This window comes from Podarcis erhardii (genome assembly GCF_964252035.2).
Source record: "Podarcis erhardii genome assembly, chromosome: 4".
NCBI classification, from domain to species: domain Eukaryota; kingdom Metazoa; phylum Chordata; class Lepidosauria; order Squamata; family Lacertidae; genus Podarcis; species Podarcis erhardii.
Window position 1 is genome coordinate 25,990,374 of NC_138508.1, and position 16,157 is coordinate 26,006,530.

At 40.0% G+C, this 16,157-nt stretch overlaps 1 protein-coding gene across 5 annotated transcripts in view; it reads left to right on the forward strand.

Moving 5' to 3' along the window:
* The first annotated feature begins 1,492 nt into the window (after positions 1-1,492).
* Positions 1,493-16,157, forward strand: part of TNFRSF19 (TNF receptor superfamily member 19) — a 54,884-nt gene continuing 40,219 nt past the window's right edge. The window contains exons 1-3 of one of the 5 annotated variants that reach the window (XM_081860581.1): positions 1,494-1,645; positions 1,903-1,991; positions 7,673-7,777. The gene's annotated coding sequence lies outside the window, so the exon portion shown is untranslated. Of the gene's footprint in view, positions 1,646-1,701; positions 1,805-1,902; positions 1,992-7,672; positions 7,778-9,401; positions 9,584-16,157 lie in introns of those variants that run through there. The other 4 variants (XM_081860583.1, XM_081860579.1, XM_081860580.1 and 1 more) reach the window with 4 other exon arrangements.

Below are 16,157 nucleotides of genomic sequence, written 5' to 3' on the forward strand. Positions count from 1 at the left end.
GAAGGACTGACCGAATTAACTAACTAACTAACTAACTAACTAACTAACTAACTAACTAACAGATCTTGCTTGCTCCCCACTGTTGTTGGTTTTTTTTTGGGGGGGGGGGGAGCAAAGTTTAGTCTCTTTCCAGCTTCCAGCTCCAGACCAAGACTAGCTCTTGGCCTTTTGTTCTCCTACTTACAAGATGACACGGACTGCAATTGAGTGAAGAGGGTCCCACATTCAAATCACCTAGTCAACAGGACCATATATTTGTACCAGGACCTGTGCCTTGCTAATGACAATGCTTTGTTTACCTGGATCAGCCTTCTCCAACTTGGTTCCTTCTGGTTGTTTTGGTCTACGACTCCCATTCACCACAGCTAGCCCAGTTGTACTGGCTTGGTTGATGGGAGTTGTAGTCCAACACATCTGGGGGGTGATTAGGTTGTGCAAGGTTAATCTAGACCCTCACATGTCCACTCTGTGAGTAGAGGTGCATTGCTCACATAATTTATTTTCCCCAGTAATGAAAAATGGGCACAGGTGTGTGGTGGTGGTGTTGGTGGTTGAGAAGGTGGACCTTTGAGTAACTTTGGTGATGACATGTGCTTCCTGTCCCTGTGCTTACTCATAAGCATATTAGTATTTCCCCATCAATGCACCACTCCTGATGCAAAGGAAGAGGTGTGCAATTTCTACTCCAGACAACAGAAGAAAGAAATCAGCATCCAGCAAGACCAGAAGAAAGAAGAACAGATTAATGGATGCAGAAGTACTTAACAGTGTTGCACAAGATACCAGTAGCCATGATGAGCAAAGCAATGCAATTGTCTCCAAAGGCTCCCTCTTACTGTCATAGTTAATCCAGTTCACATTAATCCTGAGAGAGTATGCAGATTTACTTATCAGGAAGTCCCATTTAAATCAGCGGAACTAACTTCTGAGTAAACGTGCACAGGCTTGGACTATGTTTTTCCTCCCCCCATTCAGAACACACTGGTGTCCAACTAAATTCAAGTTGCTTAAAAATTTGTAGACTTATTAGGACATTTTTCTCTAAAGCCTCTTTGGTACTGGAATTGAGTGTGGGAATCTGTTCTTTCTTTTGGTGGTTTCAATGGTAATTTATTGGCAGCTGTTACAAATCATCCTACAAGTTTATCATTTAAGCCCGTGTGGGAAATTTTGATTTTGGTCAATCACAATGCTGGAAGATACCCTTACTTGAAGATTATCTGATAACTTTATTACACAAGGACATGTAAAATGCACTGCCTCTTTCGTGACTTCATATGAAAATTCCAAATAACAGAAACTTTTGAAGGACATTCTTGCACTGTTTACGACAGCTAACTCAATTAAAAACTGCACAGACTCTTGTTGCAGTTCAGCTGTGTTTCCCCACAGGCTGTATTATAGCTCTCCAACCAGTCCCACAGCATTGAATGATGTCATGGGATCAGCTCAGCAAGATGAAAGGCATAAAGCGGAACCCGCTGGCACTGGGGAAAGCTTCCAACACACAATCCACAATGAGCACAGCTTGGGAACAAAAAGAAAAGAGAGAGAGAGAGAGAGAGAGAGAGAGAGAGAGGACTACAGATCCAGCCATTCAGCTCCAAGAATCATGTTTTTCCCCTCCTCACAACAAAAAAGGAGGGTAGGTGGGCTTATAGCGATGACTTTTTATTAACCGTATTTGAGACAAGAGAAAGGCAGAGAATGGAGCACAACTACCTGCTATAAAGAAAGTTCTTTCTCTCCAGTCTCGCAAGCACTGCCTTTGATGTATGGCAACAGATCACTGATCAGATTACAGGCACTGCTCGTCTCCCTTTGATCTGCATGCTTAATTTTATTTTCCTGGATTTGAATTTTGCCTGGGCTTGTGCTGACATACTTTTTTTTTTTTTTAAGGAGATGAAGGCATTTAATGCAGAAGCTCTGGCAGAGTGAAATTCAGTTGCAGAAAGGGTAGCTATTGGATAAACAACGGCATACATCAGGTACTGTATTTTTTATTTCATCTTAATCTTACAATGTATTGACAGGCTGTCGGTTTTGATTTTTTTTAATGGAACAAAAGCTAGCTTGAAAGTTGAATAAATGATATTAAACAGCCATGCAGATAATTACAGTTTGAGAAAGGCATATGGTTGAATGTAGGAAATATTTTAACAACAGCCTTGTTGGGGGAATTTATTGTGCGATATTTTAATAAGAAAAAACCTCAAAACATGGTTCAGAAAAGAAATTGAAAGCACTGATAGTAACTAGTGTTCTTGGTACACTGTGTTTTTCAATACACAGTTGGAATACATAAAAAAGTTACATATGTAAATCTTAAGAGTTGTTCAGGTTCGCTTAGTGAGTACATAAGCAGCTGAGATCTTTACACATATGCATTCTCACAATTTCAGAAAATAAATGGAATGTGTATTGAAATTATTTGAGGATCATGATCTGTACTTGTAACTCCATGCCTAGTTACCCTCATGCTATATACTCTTAGGGTTCCATTGAAATCGGGGGGCTCACCTCTAAGCAAATGTGTTTAAAAATGGAGTTGTCCATGAAGTGAAAACACTGAACTATAAACTGTATGTGTTAAATAAAGAGCACAACTACTCTAACTTTGCATGTTTACTCTGAATGAAGTCCCACAGAATTCAGTGTAGCTTATTCTCTAATAAGCATGCTTACGCATTTACCTGGGAGTAAGTCCTGTTGAACTCAATGATGCACTTCTGAGAAGTTATTATATGTTGTATCTTGTTGTAGCATTGAAGACTCTGGCTTCAATCCATGTGTCTGTGTGTTCTCCAGGTCAGGTTCTCCAACTGACTACATTGTCAGGACAGCTCCATGTATAGATGGAGATGCTGGAAGCACTCCATGGGCTAACCCTTGCATTGGCACAAAATCAATGTGCACAGTTGCAATCCTATCCATTCAAGAAACAACCCATGCATATCTCTGGGATGCAATGCATAATTATCATGGCAATTTATGGCCATGTTTATACAGTATATTCATTAAAAGCTTTACGTTTTAGTAGTAACAGCACAATCCTAAGCATTACTCAGTAAATCCCACTGCATCCAATAGGCCTTACTCCCTATGTTTAGGATTACAGACCAAGGGCCTGCTGATCATAAAAAGAATATAATAAATGTTACTTTTATTTGTAAATTAGACTAACTCACACTTTATTTATTTTATCTACTACCTTTCATTTGATGATCACTTTTAAAAATCCACTCTATCCTTTTTTGAAGTTTAAACAGGAAAAACAATGTAGGCTATATTATATGCTTATTCATATCTCCGTATCTTAATCAGACACTGCATACTTCAAACAATTTCAGGGTGTGGGTTTTTTTAAATAAAGAGAATTAACAAATCCCAGTATTTTTCAACATGGGAGTAAAAGAAATGAAATATAAAGCAGATCACTAACTCCTGCTTAAAAAGAAAAGCAGCTAATACCTAAAACATGCTAACTGAGGATTAACTGCTCTTAACATATTTTAGTCTTGAACATCTGTTAAAGGGTTTTGGATGTTATGTTTGAAAACCCAGCCTCTCAACATGAGATCATGACCATATTTTTTAGGACTGATAATCTATACCATGACCTCTGGCTAAACATTTATATACTTTGAAGAATATTAGTTGTTTTATTAACTTAAATGGAAGACTTTCTGAAAATATGGTCCTCAATTGCTGGTGCTCTGCATGCATGAAAACCAGATAGATGAGAATTTTAAAGAACTCATCCCATACAGTAAACTGGGATCAATTTAGGTCTCCAGATAGTTGTTTAAGAACCCTAATGTAATGTCTGTCAATATTTTAAATGTCTTGTCTTCCTGCTTTTAGAGCTACAACTTAAAAACATGACTCTCATGGGACTTTAAACAGATTCTGTACAGTTACCCAACTTATTTTCTTTTTAGAACAAGTTTATTTCCCCATTTCAATTTCTTTTATATCCTTATTTTATACCAGATCAGTATTCAATCTCCGAAAATTCCAAAAAACCATTTTTTTTCTTCCTACACTAATTTTATTATTACAGGCACATTGTGATCAACATAAATATTGCTCTCTTAATTTTACTAATTTATTTATTGAAGCAACAGTACAATCAGTTACAAAAGATGTGCTGTGATAAATTCAGTGCCTCTGGGATCTTTTTTCTTATTTACTAACCTATTGGAGTCACTTGTTATTACCAACTCATTTTCAATCCACCCACCCACAATCCATTCATGAAATCTATTTTTCCACAAGGCTGCTTTTGGCTATTATCAGGGCAATACATACAGTATCGAGCTTTTCTAGGGTTTAATTTTACATCAGTAATCAATAATCTGCCCTAATTGACTGTTATAAGATTTGTCCAAGAGTATATGTCTAACAACTTTTTCTCACAACCTCTTCTTTGGGGTCTGTAGGTTATTATATAAATATTTCAAAGACTTCTAATTTTATCTAATAGAGGTCTCTTGCTCTGTCTTTTCTTCCTTCAACAACTTTTCACTTTAAAAGGACTATTTAAAATAGCCAAAATTCCTGTCATCAGTTTTAATTTACTCGGTATCTTTAGAAGATAGTGGTGGATTATCAAATTCTTTAACTCTTGGCACATCAGCAATATTGATAACTAGGTTAGTGCAACCACATGTTAATATAGTGACCATTAATGGCAAACAATTTTATATGCCATATTTTCTTCTCTTGAAATACAGCTGGCATGGAATTTTTAAAATGAAAATGTAGTAAATTGTCATTAGGTCATGTCAGTGGGATGCCCTCATTTTATAATAAATTACACTTGAATTTCTGAAGATATATTAAACAGGTGGACAATCTAAGAAGCCAGGTGTGAAATAAGCATGCCCTGTCTTTGCTGCAATTAATATCCCTTCCAATATTTCACATTCTAGAAACACAGTCACTCTGGAAACATACCAGACACAATCTAATACAAAGTTAGGCACTCCTTTCTATTGATTTCAATAGGCATAAGTGAACTTGTCCATTGAATTGATACCTATAACTTTCACACACCAAGTAATAATCTCACCACAGCCACCAAAAACATTTGTATTGGTAGCTAAACAGAGTTCCAGCAAAATTCTAGAACCCACTCTAGAATTATTCTTCCATCACCAGCCACAATCTTGCGTTTGTTTGTTTTTTTAAAAAACAAAACAAAAAACCTCCTGTGTGACAATTAATTATTAGGGGGAAAACTCCAGTTGGTGTCAACATATAAGAACAACTTAAAAAACGTAAACCAGTTAAAATAAATCAAAATTAAGAACAGATTTAAAGCCTGGGAAAATAAGCCTACACCCAACTTGATAGCAAGCTAGGAAAGCTGATAACTGGGGATTTGTCACTTCTGAGAAGGCCATAGAAGGCCTCTGTCACACTTCACCCTACAGTGCATCCCAAAAAACCCCAAAACAATATCTTAAGGTTCAGTTATGCCAATATGCTGGACAGGTAGTCCTTCGGGTGCCCTGATCCCAAGCCAGGAAATGCCTTATGTCAAGCACTTTGAACTGGGTCTGGAGACAAAAGTTGCTCCAGATCTAAAAGAACATGAGCCCACCATCTTGCTGAAGCTAAGCAGGCCTGGGTCTGTTCAGTGCTTGGATAGGTAACTAGCTGTGAAATCACATGAGTTGTAAGAAGAAAACAAAATGGTATAAATTCTGCCAGTCTGTTGAGATCATATTCAAAGCCCTCCTGTGGTCCCAGCATCCCCTAAAATGCTTGGTTGGGAGAGGAAGAGGACCTTTTTTATGGCTGCCCCTGAAAATCTGGAAGTCCCTCCTGTGGAAAATATGTCTTACCCTATCCCCACCTGCCACTGGCCTTATGGAAACTAGCAACATGAACAACCACAAAACTTCAGTTTAACGAAGAATTTGGTTTTTATATGGTGGTTTTATTGTATTGGTTTTAACCTACTGTTATGGAATAATTTTTACCATTGCTGTTGGTATTATTGAAGGGGTTTTTGTGTTGCTTCTAACTGATATTTTTAATTGTGGTTTGATTTTGTTGTCAGCTGCCTTGAGCATTTGATAATGAAAGGCGGACTACAAATGGTTTAAATAAAGTCACTGTATACTTAGAACTCCACAAGGTGCAGGATACAAATGTGAAAGGTATAAATAACTAGATATGTAGGCAGAATAACCAGAAGCAATGTAAAAAGCAAATGCATAACATAAAAAACACAGTGCAGCATTCTGCCACTTTAAAAAACCCGCTGGTGGTTTAGTCTTTCATGGGCCTGATTCATACAGGATTTAATAATAATACCTGGCACTTATAATACTTTAGACTTCCAAAGCACTACACAAACATTCTTTAATCCTTTGCACAATGTTTTCAACAAAACTGACTTCAAAAGCCACATGTACATATACTATTTATTTACTCAACAGATGGGAGCAATTATTGATTCCTTCCTACAATCAAACTGTCTCAAATAACACCATAAACATATTTTAGGACTAGTAGAAGTAAAGATTACTAAAACACTCTGTAATATAATATTGACATCAGTTTCCAACAGCTGTCATAACAAGTACAGATCTGTCTTTAGACTCTAACGTTTAGAGCTGTCTCTGTCATTGAGCTACACAGATAATATTCCATATACTTCTGCTTTCTCATAAGGGTCAAAACAAAATAAAAAAATTCCTTCCAGTAGCACCTTAAAGACCAACTGAGTTAGTTCTAGGTATGAGCTTTCGTGTGCATGCACACTTCTTCAGATACACACTTCTTCAGATTTCGTGTGCATGCACACTTCTTCATAAGGGTCAGTTCAGTTAACATCTCAAATAGATCATTCTTGCTTTTCCACAAGTGATTAAAATTAGGCAATAAAGTGGAACAATAACAGGCGAGTAAGCTTTGCTGTTACACTGAACTCTTCACCAGATATAACAAAGAGCTGGTTTGCTTTCTACAACTCATACAGGACTATCAAATCCACTGGTCTATCAATATACTTTTTAGAATCTCAAGGAATCATTCCCTATTTCCTAAGCTCATGGGTGACTAGCCCTTACTCATGTAGCCAAGAACGCACCACACCAACAGAAGGGAACATCCAATGTTTCCTGGTAGAAACAGCTGCTGCTTCCATAGGATGGCTGCAGGGATTAGGCAAGCAATGGTTGTCACTGCTTCTGATAGTTCTTCATGTTATTTCCCTCTAAAAAGTACACCTCTAGCGCACCTTGTCTCTTAGAGTAGTGCAATGGAAAATCTGCAGAGGACCAAACTGTTAATGTGGGAGATGAAACCCATATTCGGTGCAATTATAGTTGATTCAGGCCTCACCTGTGCAAATGCCAAATGTAACATGTAGCTCATGTCTTCAGAGTACAGAAATTGACAGAGAAGCCTTGAAGTAATCACATCAGAAGGTCTGGTCTGAAGTAAGAGTGGGTGCCTTAAATGGATCTGAATATGCAAAACACTCAGAGAACCCTGAGCGACCTTTGAAATGAAGCCTATGGAATAATATGTATGTTCTATCTAGGGTACATTCTTCATTCACATAGGGTAAATAGAATGTCCAATAGGAATTGGGAGGGTGAAGGCAAGAGTCGTGTTCAAGGATACATTGTCTTCTGCAGGGGTTACATAGCAAGCACATAGCTTTCCCTAAGAAACAAGTTGAAATGAAAAGAATTTCCTGAAGGCAGAATATCTGAAAACCACTGCATCACATGAAGAGTCGGGCATATGCAAGGTATTTCAGTAGTAGCAAGTGACTGACACTTTAATCCCAAAGATTGATAGAAAACAACACGGCAATTGGAGTCAAGTTCTCTTTGCTACTCCACAATGAAAGATCTAATATTACCAAAGAGAGTCAGTGATGGCTTTTCTGTCCTAGAAATCCAAATGCAAATTTGCACTAGCACAAAAACTTTGTAGATGGCCCTGTATTTGTGCACTGTGGTTAGTTCACTAGCTTTAACGATACATGCAGCAGCGAGCAATACTCTTGTTCAAAGCACAGCAGTCATACTGGTGGTCCCAGGTGCATTTTCAGTTTAAATATATTACAGCACAATCCTATGCAAGTCTTATACAGCAATGTCAACCAGGCAGATATGCCAGTATCACCTGTGTAAATTCACTTGCATCCTAACTATTCAGAGTTTGTAGAGCAGGTGCAATGTGGACTTTCATTTTGTTCCTTTCCATTGTCTCCTATATGGTGAATTCTAGTTACACCTGCATTTTTGGTAGTTAGGTTACCCCAAGCACCACAGGAAGAACCAGTAAACAATTATGATGCAGCTTAACTGTATCAGAAAAGCATCCAGCCAATTTGGTTGCCAATAAATATTCCTGAAGACATTTTTGAGATCATGGTCTTTCCAACCAGTGGCTTTGTTAATTGTCTTACTTTAAATGTTGTGGTGATCCTATGCCCTTTTAAAATATGGTTTTGGGTACTGGGGGGTTATTAGGGTTGTTGTTTTTATTTTGATGATGTATTTTGTGGTTTTATATTTTGATTTTATTCCATTAAGTGCCCTGAGACGTCAGGGTATAGGGTTGTATATAAATTCAATTAATAATAATAATCCCACTTCCCACCACCCACATGCCCCTTTTTGTCTGTTTACACTGGCATGATTTGCACCAGCTCTCTTTCAACTAGCATAAATAGATAAAACTGGAGGGGGTGAGGTAGCAGTGAGAGAAGAAACAGACATCCCATCCCTTCCTGCAGCACTACTCAGAAGTAAATCTGACTGTATACAATGGGGCTTACTCTCAGGTGCATTTACATAGGATTATCATTGCGGCAGGAATTATATCTTTATATTGCTTTTACTTATCAGTTGCCCCAGGAAGGTGACCTTTGCGAAATGAAATTCGCAAGGCTGCGTTGCAAGATCAGAAATACCGAATATAAAAGTGGTAGGCAAGGGGTGACGGGTGGCGACAGCCCACAGCACAGAAACGGCTCCCCGCTCCCCTTTGCCTTTTAATTTCGTGGGCGGGGGTGCGGAGAGAGAGAGAGAGAGAGAGCAGGGGACCCTTATCAGCCGCACTCAATAGAAATCATACCCCACCACATACCCGGCTATTAAAACTCCCTCCTCTTGCCAAGCGGCGCGTGGGGGGCAGGCGCTGAGGGGAGGCCCCAACGGCTCTTCCCCCTCAACCGTCACCGCGTCCGCCTCGAGTTTTAAGCGTTGCCGCCTCCCGGGAGGGTCACGTGGCGTGACGGCCTGCGATTGGTCCGTGCTTCCCAGCGCGGAGAGGGAGGTGGAGCTGCGGGTGGTTGCCTAGGCTACGAGAGGGAGCTGCGGGGCAGAAAGAGAGGCGGCGGGTGGGCTGGTTAGCTGGCGAAGGCGGAGGAGCCGCTGTGGGGCTGGATGGGAGCCTCGCGCAGCGTCGGCAGCAGCAGCCGGTGGCGGGCGGCGGGCGTAACTTTTATCGGTCACGGACACCCTGCCGCCTCTAAGCTTTTTCTTTTCTTTTCTGGTGGGTTTTGCTGCGTTCGCGGAGCCAAGTTCGCCGAGCCACGATGACGGTGAGGCACCCGCCGCCCTGGAGCTGAGGGAGAGGGATGAGCCCTTTTGCTTTCGCGAGGTGGCCAGAAAGGCGTCGGCTGCAGCGGGGCTGAGGGAAAGGCGGAGGCGGGAGGGAGGGTTTTATAGGAAGCGTTTGCCTTGGCTGGGAGGCTGAGGGAGCAGGCAGCGCCGAGAACGTGGCTAGCTGCTCGATATTGGGATTTATTTCCCAACTTTTGTATGCCGCCTTTCTCCCGCTGCGCAACCCAAGGCGGAATACACGCGGTGTCCACTTCTCCCGCCCAGGCGCTGGCGGTACCTCATCCCGCTTAACCCCCTAGAAGGTGGTGGGTGGTCGTCCTCAGACCATGCTTTCTGATTGTGTTATGCCAGCCAGGGGAGGGATGCTTTCAGTACCCAGGGTTGTTTCAAATCCGTTAAGGTCACCTAGTGAAAGCCTTGTTTGTGGTGGCGCCCTGACTTGAGAAGTCCCCTCCCTAGGGATGTTTCCTTAGTTATACTTGACTCCCTCCTCTTATTCTGAGCTTTTAATTTCCGACAATGTTTTTATATGGCTTTGCTATTGTTGTGCTATGGCCTTACTATTGTTCTGCTGCGTGGTTTTGTTTTTGGGGATGTGTTAATGTTTAACCCCAACCCCCCACAGCAATCTGTAATTGTAAGATGCTCTGTGGGTTCTTATGCCCCCACCTTTCAGTTATATGTCGGTACAATCCTGTGTGTGTTTTCTTGGTATTAAGTATCAATGTGCCCAGTGGGGCTTGCTTCCGGATAAGGATTTCAGTGTGTAGCTCTTAAATAGTTGAAACCCTGGTGTGTCGATGCAGTTTGCTGGTGCTGCCTGCTGAATTCTCACTTAAAGTTGCTCTCTTTCCAGTCATGAGACTTTGAGTGGAATTGTCCTTTCTTCTTTTTACTATGCTATGTGTCTCTTCTGCCCATAAGGAACAAGCCTAAAGAGGAAATTTAAATTGTACTTACAGAATTATACCCACTCAAACAAAGGCTGTCAATGCACAGATAAAAAGGCAGGTCTTAAATACAGGATATTGGAGTATGGGTATAACTATGCTATCAAACAAGATAGATGCTTAAGAACAGATAACTTCAGAACTTTAATTTAAACCCAAACGCCTGGATGGAGCACCAGAAGTGGCAAAATTACTTCAGGCAAGTTCAAATAAATGAAGGATTATTTGGCTTTCCAAATGGGACAACGTTGCAACCAGATAGCAGCTAGCCCTCAAATAGTGCAAATTAGCAAAATTGTGTCGAGGGGTAACAACAACCGATCCAGTTGGAGATTTTGTAGCACATAAAGCTTCCCAACAGGTTGCTTCAAATCGGGCAGTCTCTCCCATGCCAGATGTCCACTGGGAATGGTGTTGGTGGATGCAACCACCAACCTTTAACTTAGTGGAATAGAGAGACCAGGAATATGCCTGTACAGAAGAAATTTGACCAAAACTTCCATAGGTATGGTATACCCAGAGCTATGGCGATGGCAACAACAAACCCATGGTTTGAGCTTAACAAAGATAACAGACATGGGTGCCTTCTGTTCCTCTGCCTTAAATTGAAGGGTTCAAAATAGTTGACAATTTAAATAAGCTCAAATATATACATAGATGTTGCTGATATACATGTGCAACCTCCCTTACTTTGAATGTTGAATTTGACAAATTCAGAAGTATCTCTAATTATAAAGTAGCCTTTAGTAAATCAGCAGTAATAAATGTTACTACTTCAAAAGTAAGAAAGAATTGTTTGAATATAAGAACAAAAGAAGAGCTTGCTGGATCAGGCCAATGCGCAAGGTTTATACCTTATTTCGTGGTATGATAAATCATGATAACAGATGGGAGTGTATGCTAACTGGCAATAACTTTACCAGTTGAACTATAGCCCATTATACACTATGTCAGAAAGGGATTTGAAGCACTGGCCTTTGAAAAAAAATATATCTGCTGGCATGGATTGTACGTAATAGTAAGTACACGTGTTGCCAAGGCTGCTGAGTTTTCTTCCTTGCCCTTAAGTTGTCAGGAAAAGCCTTAACAAAGTAGTAGTGCTTGGTTAGCTATTTTGTCTGCGTTGGTAAAAAAAATAAATCAGACTACATAGAAGTAAGTTCTAAAGGTCTGTGGCTGTGTGGGATCTTGATGTTCCTTTTTTTGGCTCAATATGCTGCTTGGCATTACCCTTAATTGCAGATTTATTAGAAGTTGATTCAACAATCTGCAGTTGACTCTTTGCCTTTGGATGTGTTGGTGTGGTTAGGGAGAAAAGACAGACCTCATATTTGCCAAGTCACCCATTCATTTACCTTTCATTTCTGGAATGGGTTCTCATATTTAACCTAATTTATTGGAATTTGGAAATATGGGGGAGTAATTCATTAACTACCTAAAAAACTTGTATTTGTTCAAAAGACCTTTATACTTTTTAGCATAACAAAAAGAGGAGCAGAAGTATTTTACCAATCTATCAATATAACCCATTAATATATTTTTAATGTGACCCCATATCAGAGCTCAGGTTACTTGAGATCTACCATTCCAAAGTGTAGGAAACGTAGTAGGATAGACATGTTCTTCCAGATGTGCTGGGAGTATTTTTAAAAAATGGGATTTGGTTTTGGCAAAATAGGAAAATTTTGAAGTGTGTTGTTTATAAGGAGTGTAGATTCATGCAATTCTATGTTATTGACACTGGCCATCTTCTGCACTTGCATTGTTGTTGTTGTTTAGTCGTCTTATGGTATTCTTTTTCCCCCTGGTGCCTAAAATAGTATGGATAAGTGGAGGTTTTAATCTTTTCTCAAACGTAAGAATTGCATGGGGAAAGTGTGAGACGTAATAGTTTATCAAAAGCTTATGTGTCAAGGAGGCCAGGACTCAATAGTCAAGTATCTTTTTATTATACATTGTTCCTCTTCTCTTTGCATGTGAAATCTAAAGAAAATACATTGGTGATATGAATGTAGGAGCCTTTATTGATGTCAAGTTTGTGCAACTAGGTTTATAAGTTGAGGAGGCTGTGGGAAGCAGATAGGAGGTGCTGAGTGGGATAGATTTATTGATTTATTACATGTTGTATTTTGCTAATTGCAGAAGCTAATCTCCATGACATCTGTTTATATTTTCTTGTAGCTACATAAATACGTATTATGTTATCCACCTGAGCTGTTTGTGTTGTGTTGTCTGGCTTATTAGCTCCATAGTGTTTTCCTTGTGTTAACTGTATGTAATTGTCATAAATACAAAATATATTTGCTGTAAAGTAAGATCAGGAAATGCATACAGTGAAATTATACCAAATTACCACACATGAATACCTGAAATTAGATGATAGCAGAAACATTTTAGAGTGACAGTACAGTAATTTCAACCATTTCAATTTATGATTTCAGTGTAGCTAAGCCTATCCAGAACACTAATCAAGAAACAGTACAGCCATAACAAACTTCCAATACATTTGAAGTTGCTCATATTTACTGTTTCCTCAACAGTGAAACCCATTCCCTGTTGTTTAGCCCAGTGTTTTCAAAACTAAGGGGGCTTAAAAAAATTATTTTGTGATATGGTGTAAGGGTCCAAATTAAAAAATTGCAATCCCACTGGGGATGCCAAATACTTTGGGCATCCCTAAAATAGCTCTTTCCTGTGGTCTAAACCACTGAGCCTAGGGCTTGCCAATCGGAAGGTCAGCGGTTCGATTCCCTGCGATGAGGTGAGTTCCCATTGCTCGGTCCCAGCTCCTGCCAACCTAGCAGTTCAAAAGCACATCAAAGGTCAAGTAGATAAATATGTACCACTCTGGTGGGAAGGTAAAGGGCATTTCTGTGTGCTGCTCTGGTTTCGCCAGAAGTGGCTTAGTCGTGCTGGCCACATGACCTGGAAAAACTGTCTGTGGACAAACGTCAGCTCCCTTGGCCAGTAAAGCGAGATGAGTGCCGCAACCCCAGAGTCATTCACAACTGAACTTAACTGTCAGGGGTCCTTTACCTTTACCTTTACCTTTTTATACTAGCTATTGTGCACTGCTTAAACTTGGGGTGGGGTGGGGTTCTTGCATCCCCACCAGTTCATTTAGAATTCCTGGGTAGCCTGAGGACAATGCTAAGTGGAAAAACAACAAGTATTAAACAGACTCTTCTCTTCTCCCAAATCTGATTCTCCAAATAAGATTTCAGACTCCTACAGATGCTTTTGATTTTAAGAAATTAGGGTTGGCATACACACAATTTATATGAAAGCTATATTTTAAGCTTAGTTTCTGCTTTTGAAACTACTTACCCCTGAATGTTCTTATCTATCTGTCACACCAACTCAGTGAGGTAGGTAAGGCTGAGAGACTGTGACTGGCCCAAGTTAGTTTCACGGCTTAGGGGTTTGAGCCCTGATTTCCCCTGTCCTATTCTAATAGTCTAACCACTGCACCACTTACAAATAGAAATGCAGTAATAGTAAAGCAACAAAGCATAGTTAGCTTGAATAGTTAGTGGTATTATTTTTACTTATTTATTGCTCAAGGTAGCGCACATAGTTCTGCCCCTTCTTTAATCCCATCAAACCAGCTGAGGGTAGCTGATGGATCTCAAACCCTTCGTGAGTTAGGGGCTGCTTCTGTTTATGAAGACAGTCTCTGGCAGATTGAGCAGACAAGACCAACAGTGGGTCCAATGGTCAATAAGGTGGTTTCTGGACTTTCTGTAGAGGGAAGTGAGAGGGGCAGATGGGGTTTGTCACCCTGGGAAGGTAGCCCATCTAGGAGAAGGAAAACACTGATCCTAAACCTCCGTGGCCTTGCGGGATAACTTCAGAAGAACAAAAGGCTAAGAAGTACCATAAACCCTACACAAATCTGGAGTGGAGTCCCTAAGATGATTGGATGGTACCTCCTTCCAGCAACTCCTGCAGCCAAGCTGGTGCCAAATGTGTTGCTCTGCTTTCCTTTGGACCACATCAGCAAGGCCAGGGAGGAGGTGTCTTGTCGCCAATCCAGGACCTCCATACACGCTGCCCAGGCTTGTGCTCTGGGAAGGTCACTTCAGTGCTGCTAACACAGCAGTTTGACTTCATCCCTGGAGGCACACTCCATTGTCTATTGAGATAGATGGATGCCAACAACCCTGTGAAGTAGGTTAGCCTGACAGGCAGTGACTGTTCCAAGGTCACTCGGTGAGCTTCATGGTTGAGTGGGGTTTTGAATCCTGGTCTCCCTGGTCTTAGGCCAATACTCTAACCACAACACCATACTGACATAGCATGTGGTACTTCAGCTTTGTGGGGAGACGAATAGAGGCAGGGGGATTGAACATGTCAACTTAATACTACGACCCTCCACACTGTTCTCTCTCTCTCTCTCTTTGTCTTCCCTACCCACTTACCCAAAAGAAACCTAATTTGTAAGGGAGCAAACTATACGTGACATACCTGGGACAAAGTTTCATTGAACTAGTGGGGCTTGTGAGTATATTGCCTAGGACTGCACTGTTAGTTCCTCGAGGAAGAGATCTGTCTTTGCTTCCACTTTGAAAAGTACTATAATAAATAATAAATAATAAATTTTATTTATATCCCGCCCTCCCCAGCCGAAGCTGGGCTCAGGGGGGCTAACAACAATAAAATAAAATAAAATAAAGCAATATGCACATTGACAGCGCTATGAAAATAATTATAAAAACCTTACAACCTATTTGTTTGCCTATTCATTTTCTGCATGCACTACAAACAGAATATAGCATAAGAAGTCTGAGGTTTTTGAATATTTCAAGCTTTATAAGATATTTTATCTCTAACTTAAGCTGATCATTTTTATTTGTCATGTTATTATTATTTATTGAATTTATATACCACCCTATACCCGGCAGTCTCAGGGCAGTTCACATACTGTGTTCATACTGTTAGTGATATGGGCTATACAAGGTTTTTAAAATGCTTAGTGACCATTTTTTCTAAAGCAATGTAATGGAATAACAGTTTTTAGTTATTCTAAACCATACAGAATGAAAATGAGAAATAGAGGTCCAACTTCATGGAGTCTGACTGGCTGAAACAATAGGTGTTGTAGTTTTAAATTGTTGCATGTTTACATATGGAAAAACAAAATATAATGCTGCCCACCACAACATGCAGACTGATGTATGTTTTGGAACTCGGTTTAAAAGTTATGAAGGATTATGTATCCCAGATATATGGCCACATTCACATTAAAATTGTTCTTTTGTTATACTTAAAACAAACTTGGGAGATACTTCTCTTTAGGCACTCATGTGCTTATATTACTAGCTGCTATCAGATGTGGATGGGGACAGATCACAGCATAAGTTAGGATTTGGACAATTTAGCAGAAACATTCATTTCCTTTGCAAAACAGTATTTTCTAATGAATGTTTTATGTTGATGTGGCTATCCCTTGGTAGGGGAAAAAGTTTTTATATTGTTAATTAAAACTCATTATTAATATTAATAAGTAGAAACAAAATGTCTACATTAGTTGGATTTGGGATACAACATTTCTGGACATATTTTGCTCTCTGTATACACAGGAAAAGGATAGACTGAATGG